Consider the following 9,818-nt stretch of genomic DNA (forward strand, 5'->3'; position numbering starts at 1 on the left):
ACCGTGACAGCCACGTCCCAAGACGGGACGTAACGGAGGCGACGGCCCCCCCCCCCCCGAGGGAACCCCCTGGAGCGAGATGGCTGAAAGCCAGGATCTAGGGGCGAAAAAGGGAGCGGCAGCACCAGTACGAGACCGGAAATAGCCGAAACTCGGACCCGGAAGTCAAACCTGAACGCACCTCGTGAAGACCGACACCCTGAAATCCGGGTGGAATGGCCGAAGGACCCCACCCATGCAAGGGCGGGACGCCCTCACCCACAGGCGGACGAGGAGACCGCAGGAAGGCCGCGCCCAGGGGAGCGGGCCCCAAATGAAAAGACCGGAGACAGCCAGAGTAGGCCATTCGCCGAAAACGCCGTCACCGCCGACAAGGACGCAGCCAGACCAGACGGCCGAGCCAGCCTCGCGGCCACCAGAGCGGTAAAGGTGACAAAGCCCACCTCCACAACGCCCATCACAACGGACGCAGGCAGAGGGAGGGAGTCCGGAGACATGCGTAGAGAACGCACCCAGAGAAACCCCGGGAACAACCACCGCCGCAGGAGGAGGGAAAAGCAAGCCCTACTATGGAACGAATCACGAATAATGCGTGTCATCCCAGCGCAGGGGCCATGCCCAACTTCACTGTAGCGTAACTAGATACAAGAATAGCGCACTACACACCCGCAAGGGCACAAGGCGCTTGTACGAAAAGCCGCTGTGGAACCCCTCCTGGCTAACCCCCTGAGGCGTCCACCCCCGGACACCCCCAAGGTGGAGTTCAGGCATCCTAAGCATCGTGGCGGCCGTTGTGGAGAAAAAGCAAGCCATTGCCCAGGGAAGCAGAGTGGGACTCCATGAATGGAATAGGCACTGCGGCGAGAACAACCAGGTCCGTGGACTAATTCAAACCCAAGACCCGCCGAGGAGGGGAACCGAACCCAGGTCCCGGGCCAGACCACTGCCCCAGGGTCCGCAGCCCCAACCAGTGGGCCACCGAGAGGGAGACGAGGCGAGGAGGGAGCAGGGCACCCCGCCACGCAAGGACCCCTAGAAGGGATAGCGCCGTAAAACAGGGAGACCCCGCAGACGGCGACAGAAGGGGGGACATAACCCCCGCCTCCCTGAGGAGACCAGAAGGCACAGCAACCCAGCAGCGCAAACTCACTTGAGTCCGGTGCATCCTGACGGCCCAGGGCCGACTACACAGCCCACCTCCCCACAGGAGGAAAACACGGGCCCCCAGGGTGCCAGAAAAAGGACTACAGAAAGAAGTGAACAGTCCCCAATAGATCGCGCCAATCACTTCTGAGTCGAAAACAACATTGGCGAACTGGTAAATGAAAACCCACAGTCCCCATGCGATCACAAAAAGAAAACGCCCTTACCGAGGATCGAACACCGGACCCTCCGAGTAAGAGACAGACGCGCAGCCAACTGCTCAAGCATGCCGCGACCAATCGCAGCGCCAGCAGGAGAATGCCGCGCAAGACCGAAGAAGGTAATCATCGGCCGCACCTGACGGCAACCAAACCCCGCCCCCGAGAGGCGGGAGGCGCCCGGAGCCAACTCCAGCACGGCAAACCGCCGCGGCCCGTAGGGGAGCCAGAAATACACGAAGGGAGGCGGCAGCGACCAGCGCCGTGTAACCGAGCCCCAGGCCGGCCAGAGAGGAGCACCCGGACCCGGCCAGCGCACGCAGAAAAAAGAGGTAGGACCGAGCCCGCCTCCAGACCGGTACGCGTTGCACGCCGAGGCTCACCACCCCGGCCAGGCTCAGTGCAAGTACCGCCTGTAGGACCGTCGCGTTATAGAACACGCCACACATTGAATGGAGTACAGGAGACTGTAAAAAAACATACACCAAGAAGCACTCAGTAAGTTAGGCTGTAGGGATTTAAGGAACACAACCTAGCACGCCTGTTTCCTATCCGTAGTGCTCACTGAAGCGCCCCATGGGCAAAGGCATGTGAATGAACCCCTACCCGCAAACGGGTGTTGCACAACACACATAAGTCTACAAGCAAACCATTCGGGACCCAATATGCACGGCAATCACCATTACTCAGGAGACGCCTGTACAGCAAGTGAAAAACCGGGAATAACCCGGGACCATTAAAGAAGTAAAGACTCTCTAGCAAGAGCCGTCTTTACTCTGTCACACATGCGTCCAGCGCATTGAAAGCAACCGGAGCCCCAGCACACACACCGGAGAACCTCCAGCGCCGGACCCGAAGCCCACAACGGGCAAGGGCCCTTCAGTCACGACCAGGGGAGGCACGGGAATGCACCAACACCCCACACCCCCGGCCGCCCCCCCCCCCCCTGTAAACCCCTGGCACGCTACAGCAGCACCTAACCGGCCCCACAGGACCGGGGGAAGGAAGAGGGGGGGGATTTTTAAGTCATAAGGCACCAGGGACCGCTAAAGCTGGATCCTCAACCCTAAAACCCATGGGCCAGCTCACGCCGGCCCATCTTACCTGTACAGCGCCTCTGGAGAGAATCGGGCAGAACAAAAAAAACAGGCTGTTGGGTGGGCCGGTCCGCCTCTTATAGAGGTCAGGTGTGACTGGTCGGCCATGTTGGGAGGGGGTGGGAGGCTTTTTTTGCTTTGGAGGGTTCTGTCGTGGAGCTGATGCTCACTATGTAAGTCATGTGGCGAGGAAGACTAACGAGGAGGTAATAAACCTTTAACACATGTATAACGACATTGTTAGCTCACGAGTTATTGTTCTGCTAACTATATCACCGCTATCACAATACACTCAGCCAACCATTTTACACGATTCTTCCAATTTATCTGTTTATCCGTCCGTCTGCCTTTGAAAAACTGCCTCTATCGCCATATCTTTCTATTCACATAATTCCCGTTAGTCTGTATGCATTTCTGCTAGTTTATCTCGTCTTTTGTCTGTCTGTCTTTGTAGCGCTGCCTCTCTGTCAGTATATGTGCCTGTCTAGCTCGGTCCATTATCCCCTCTGCCTCTGTATGCCTGTCTCCCTGTCATGCCACCCGCCTGCCTGCCTCTCCATCGCTTCCTTTGCCTTGCTGTCATGATATGTTCCTCGCTAACGTTTTGTCGTCAGCCCGTTTCTCGTACCGTCGCCTATCGCGATGTTAAAGTGCCACGACATCCGTCTGCCTGCTTCCCTGATCCCTACCCCACCACTCTTTTGGGTGTCTCTTCCCCATGGACACGGGTTCCCCATTAATCAAGAGTGTCCAAAAACTGTCATGTACACACTGCCCTATCCCCAGTGAAAATCCATCTCGTGTGTAGGAGATAAAACCCAGTTCCCCCGAGCTGCCAGCCCCTCAACCAAACTCCAAAAGCAGCACGGAACACTGGCGACAAATTGTGAAGTAAAAGCCGTTAGAGACAATAAAGAGGCTAGCGACGGGCAGCAGGCGTAATAAAAAGTACAGCAAGGAGCAGAAGCTTACCTGCAGCCGGCCGGAGTCTCGGAAGCACCTGGCTGTGAATGGCTGTGCTCCCACCGACATACCACATCTATTTTTTAAGTGAGGCTGCGTCTGTGCTCAAGCCAGTTATCAGCCTTTGGCTGGAAGATAATTGGTCCAAAAGGTTAAAAACCGACCTCCAAGACATTCTGTCCCGGTGATGGTGAATGTGGTGGAGCAGGTTTCAGAGTGTGACACCCCTGCTGGCCTCCGTCACCTGGGATTTAACGCTGTGGCTTGCGATGCCACCTCACTGGGGCAGGGGTCCCCAGTGTTTGGACCTTTTTATGGGAGTAAGTGTGGCCACTCTCGACGTAGGTAAGACGTGCCACTTCATTTCAGTGGGGAACATGGTTTGAGAATCTGTGATCAGAGTCCATTCCAGCACGAGGGAGGAACGCCCTCCACACAAAAAAGGAACAGTGAAGTTCAAAAAATAAAAGAGCAGGCTGCATTATATGTTCCCAATGTTTGTGCCCGATGTCTTAGCGAAATAAGCACACCGTAGAAGAGATATGACTTGTCAAGTGAAATATTTTACAGGTTATATGAGAATAACTGTGAAATAGCATCATTCCTAAAACAAGGTAATAGGCCTGGCTGTAGTGTGCTAATGTATGCCTACACTGGCATAATGGTAACACTGTTGGGCCATATGTATCAAGCCTCTGTGCATTCACAACAGCGCGAATACCTACATTTGACTGTTTGCGAATGCTAAATAGGCTTTTCGGATGGATGAAAGGCCTTCCTTGTGCAATCTTAGGGATTCACGATATTTACAAGTCGTTAAAATTTCGACTCCAAATAGAGAATCATCAGGCACATGCATCAAGCTAAAGTGTGCTCTCAAAAATAGCGAATCGCTGTTTGCGAGCACATTTTAGCATTCTCCAATGCATGAACCAAAATATGCGAAAAACAGATAAAATCGAAAAAATACGGAATCGCAAAACAATGGAAAACTCATCCTGCGAATCCTCATGTGCGATTCCTAAATAGCAAAAGCCATTAGCGCATCGCTAAATATAATATGCATGAAAAATCGCAAATAGCGATTCGCATGAAAATCGCTATTATACCCCAGGTCCCTCCTGTCCTCGTCCCATTCCATACTTAAATGGAGATGACCATATCCGCAACAGAAAAAAAGAACAGGAGCATGCTGGGATACCCAACCTACTCCCTCCCACTGGGAGTACATAAGCGGTACCAGCCCAGCATGCAGCCTGTTCTGTTTTTTCTGTCTTTGGACAGAATCGGATGTGTTTGGACTTACCTCAAGTCAAGTCAAAAGCAAAGTTTATTTAGACCATGGTCTTTAAACAGTCGTAAAACCAATTACAATTGGTAAAACAGCACAATTTATACATTTTCAGCACACCAAGGAAATTGATACACTATCAAAAGTGGAATAAAATACTGATTTTTAGGATGAGCAGCCCAACTCGGTATAGAATTTATATCTAATTTAATACATTCTCTAAAAATACATTCAGTTCAGCTACCTAAAATTTATAAAAAACCTAGTACAACAATTAAAACTTTTAAAATCTCTAAAAGACACCGGCTAAACCTCCCTGGGAAAGCTTTTGATTGCTTTCATATAGTTACCCAGTGCAATTGCTATCTCGAGGTTGGGCATTTCTGTAAGTAAAGCCGCTGCTTGAGTCCGTAGCCTTGTATCATATTTTAGAATTATTGGGCAAAGGTATCGTTTACGCTGGTCTAATACTTTTAGAAAGTCTAACAAAATGTGCAATTTGTCACTTTTAGTACCCAGTGTACATTTACACGATCCATCTTGATGTAACATTTCTGCTTTTACTTCCTCATTTATCAGCCAAGGATTAATACCAATTCTTAATTTTAAAATCTCCTGTCTATACCTAAGGTTAGGTAGAATATCCAAGTAGGGGAACTAGTTTTCATTTAGCCATGATTCTCTCATAAATTGTACCGATTTTTTCTTACTCAGGCACATCAGCCCTTCTGGAAGCTTCTTGTCCATGGTTTCTAAGATCACGTTTGGTAAATTCTACGTGTAATGATATCTCACAGATTGACACCTTTAAATTCTCACTAGCAACTAATAGTTTCTTCCTTGCCTCCCTAGCCTGTTTTAGCCTACTAGATTGTATCTCTTTTCTGCACCATTGAGATAGCTTCTGGCCTGATTCTGTATCTAGTTGTTTCCAGAATCTAATTAACACCTTGGCTGCTATGGGGTTTTCCCCTCCGGTGCTAGAAAGTGATATTTACCATTGTTCATGACAAGGTCAGCTCGTCAAACGCACAGCGCAGGTAACACCCATGACGAGCTGACCTTGTCATGAGCATGGAAGGGGTTAAAAGCATTTGAGACTGTATGCTCCAGGCAATTGTACCTATCTTGGTTCTTATTGCCTGGATCATCGATGAGCGTGGTAGGGACAGCAATGTTTTCAGACACTTCCCTTCCTCTAAATCCGAATCTCGTTTACCACTTAGATAAAGGATTTCTGCTCCATAGGGCACTTGTGGAGGTATCATCGCGCTAAAAGCTTTTTATAACGGTTTGTGGGACATTTCTCCATAGTCTTGGTTAACTTTTTTTAGCCCACAGATTGATGCAAAAGCTTTAGCTTTCTGTGCCTCTAGATGAGTGTGCCACTTTAAAGTACTGTCAAACCACAGCCCAAGATACCGGTATTCCTTCACTATTTCCAATTGCAAGTCTTCTAAAAACCAAGTAAAGCTGATATCTTTTTTCCCAAAACATAACATTTTTGTTTTATCCATATTAACAGTTAAAAATTTCCCATCACAGTATTCTCGTAAAGCATTTAGCTTCCTTTGGAGGCCAATTTCAGTCTGATCCAATATCACCAGATCGTCTGCATACAATAAACAAGACACTTTCTTGCCGTCCATTCTCGGGCTAGCGCTTCTTTCAACCTCTAGGGTTGCTGGTAAATCCGCCAAAAATATATCAAAGAGCAGAGGGGCCAGTACACAGCCCTGTTTAAGTCTGTTCTCAATTGCTATTTTTTGGCATCAAAGCTCCTCCTCTATCTCTAATTACCTGAGCCCAGTTTCCGCTATGTAGCTCTTTTATTATGGCCAACAAATGTTCTGGGATGTTTTTATTTACTAGTGTCTGCCAGAGACAGTTCCGGTCAACTGAGTTGAACGCAGCCCGAAAGTCAACGAAGCAGCAGCACAATTTACCGTTTTGTTCTATTGATTTACGAGCCACTGCCCACAGGGCAAAGCAGTGATCGACCGTATATTGGCCTCTTTAAAGCCCCCCTGTTCAACTGGAACGATTGAAAACTGCTCCACCCAAACCTTTAGTCTATACAGTATTATTTTTCCAAACACCTTTTCTCCTATGTCTAGCAGATTGATTAATCTATAGTTTTGTGGTGCGTTCATATTGCCCTTTTTTTGCACAGGTCTTATTACTGCCCCTTTCCAATTCTTAGGTATTTTCCCTATGTCAAGGATAGCCAAAAACATGTGGGATAAAAAGCTCACCCATCAATTCAGCTGTGTTTTTATTATAATTGTTGGGAGGTTATCTGGTCCTGCTGCTCTTGTTAACTTTAATTTCGCAATTGTATTTTTTACATTTGTTTCTGTGAAGTCTGGTTTTAGTTCTTCCATTAGCCCTTGACAGGGCTGGGGCACTTCTTCTTCAAATTCTCTACGAGGGCCATACAATTCCTTCAGATACTTCTCCCATGCAGCTTCATCTACTACACAGTTCATTGCCCCCACCAAAAGATCTGCTGCTGCTTGTACCAGCTTCCAGAACTGTTGCATATTCTTTGTTTCAATAGCTTCCAGAAGGTTTTCCCAGCATTTATCTTTATACTCTCTTTTTGCCTTATTGATTAGCTTTTTATATTCTCTTTTCAGTTTTTTGAGATCTGTTAGTCTTGTCCAATCATGTTTTGCTTTAATGCTTCTAGTTACTTTCCTTAACTCTCTTTTTTCTTTAAACATTCCACAGAGAACCATTTGTGTTGTCTTACTGTTAATGTATGTTGATTTATTTTATCTCCCAAATCTACCTTCTGTTGTAGGATCCCTAATTTTTCTATATAGTCATCCGTTAATCTGGTGGTCACTCTTTTAGGATACTCAATTTGTTGTGGGATTACTTTATCTCGGGGTTGGGGAATTCCCCCTTGAATCTCCAGCTGCAGGGGGTTATGGTCGCTACCTTCCCGTTGCAGTATCTTAAACCTTTTTATAAGAGAAAAGTTCCAAGCAAACATAAACATAGTCTATTGGACAATTTTGGTTGCCTATTTTAAAAGTTTTCTGTGCAGGGCTATCCGTTTCTAAGCTGCCATTCACGCAGAACAGACCCTTTGTCCCTAGATAATTTCCTAGTGCATTAACCTGTCTTAAAGGGTCACAGGTTAGAAAGTGTGCTTGTTTTATTTTATATGCCTCCAAAAGGTCGCTATGCCAGAGATCTACCTTCTTTGGGTACAGTTTATGAATAAAATCCCCCATAATAAAGAATAAATCTGACCCATACTTTTCGCATAAAAAGTCTAAGCATTCTCTAAAATGCTCCAGCTCAATTCGATATTCCTTGGTGTCCCCCCATTGCATATACACATTTATGACAATTACATTTTCATATGTTTTGTCTGAAATCAGCAAGGATAACCTACATGCAAGTAGCCATTTATATGTTACATTTAATAATATCACATTCTTCGCTACTTTTGTAGACTGGAGGGTCATAATCCCGCCTGCCGGGCGCCCAATCCTTTTTTTCTTGGCCGGTCGGTGGAACTGGAGGAAACCGTCAAATGTTGGGGTTTCTTCGCATAGCCAAGTTTCTTGCAGACACAGAATTCCCACATTCTTTGCTAACTGATTTATATACTCTTGTTTTGTTATCTCTCCAAGGCCATTTATGTTCCAAGATATGAAATCAAGGCTATGCGACACCCCATCATCCTATTCTACCTCACTTAAACCACCATCTTCTTCTGTGCCTTCCTTATACCACTGAGCGGGGCCTGCGGGGCTACTTCTTTGACTCCAATTACCCCAAGAGTTATCAAGTGCAGAGTTATTAACTAATATATTCAAATTACCTACACCATCTTCATTCTCCTCCCATAACCTCACCTGCCTCTTTCCGAGCCCTGCATGGCAATTTAAAAAACCAATACCTGAATTAGTATTTCTCTCCAATTCTTTCTCTGGTATTAACCTTATGCCTTCCTGCTGTATCTCCCTCTCTGCTTTCCAGATTGCCAATCTTACCAGATCTGAGTAGACTAGAACTCTTGAGATTACCTTTCCTAGTATATTTTCTATAAATTCCACCTGTTTCAGGTCATTTGTTCCAATATCCCTCAGGCTTGGACAATTTGAGAATGAGTATAAGAGTTGGGATCTATTTAAAGGTAAAACCTTCCTTGGTTTTTCCCCTTTTTTTCTGGTTGGGAGAGTTCAAAGTACAGCCACCTGTTACTTCCCATTTCCTTTCCTAACTAAGGGGATTGTACACCTGACCGCACGGTGTTCTTCCATTCTGTTTCCCCCCGTTTACTTTTTACTTCTATTTTTCCTTGCCACTGGGATACTTTATCTTGATTTTGGTTCCTCTGAATTTGTGCATTATAACCCGGTTTGGTTGGCTTTAAGACAGGTTTTAATTTTGATTGCTCCTTACTTGATCCCTTACTAATTTTTTTGTTTTCTTGGGTATTTGGGCCCTTTCTCTTATCTTCAGATCTCGGGGTCTTAACTGGTGACGTTTCCCGTGGGGTTGTTTTTAAATTAGATTTTTCCACATTTTCCCGTTTTCTTTCACTTTTATCTACTTTTTCTTTCCTCTTTCTTGTAACTTTCTTTTTAATTGACCCCTCTGACTCATAAAACTGTATCACAGGTTTTCTCCTCTTCTTTTCATCAACATCGGGCATTTAGATATATATATACACTATGTGGAGTTTCTATTGTGTCTGTACCCCCATTCTTTTCTGTCGACTGTGGTTCTAATGCAGGTCTCATCATAGTTGGCATTTGCTCCCTAATTCCTTGCGATTCCTCTTCGATCTTTTGTAAATATATTTGTAGTGTTTTCAAAACCCGGCTATTTAACATTGTGACTTCTAATATCCCCTGTAGGATTTTTTGAAGCATCAACAGTAAGTCCATCTTTGAGGAAGAGGGGGTTGCAGAAATGTGTAGGTCCTGTAAACTGTTCCTCTCTGAGTTGTCTCTTCTTTCAGTTCTCGATATCTGCTGGTGCATTTGAATTATATTAGTTTGTGGCCCTAGTGCTATTGGGACCGTTGCATCCCCCCGGTCAGATCTCTACCCTTCACTGCCATTCTTCCTTAAGTCAGAA

The 9,818-nt window shown here is 46.4% G+C and overlaps 1 non-coding gene across 1 annotated transcript; it reads right to left on the reverse strand.

Annotated features, from left to right (window-relative positions):
* Nucleotides 1-563: 563 nt before the first annotated feature.
* Nucleotides 564-667, reverse strand: LOC147701393 (U6 spliceosomal RNA). Its single transcript, XR_015298503.1, has one exon. It is a non-coding gene; the product is annotated as a U6 spliceosomal RNA (small nuclear RNA).
* Nucleotides 668-9,818: the final 9,151 nt, after the last annotated feature.

This window comes from Lissotriton vulgaris, chromosome 7 (genome assembly GCF_964263255.1).
Source record: "Lissotriton vulgaris chromosome 7, aLisVul1.2, whole genome shotgun sequence".
Taxonomy (NCBI): Eukaryota; Metazoa; Chordata; class Amphibia; order Caudata; family Salamandridae; genus Lissotriton; species Lissotriton vulgaris.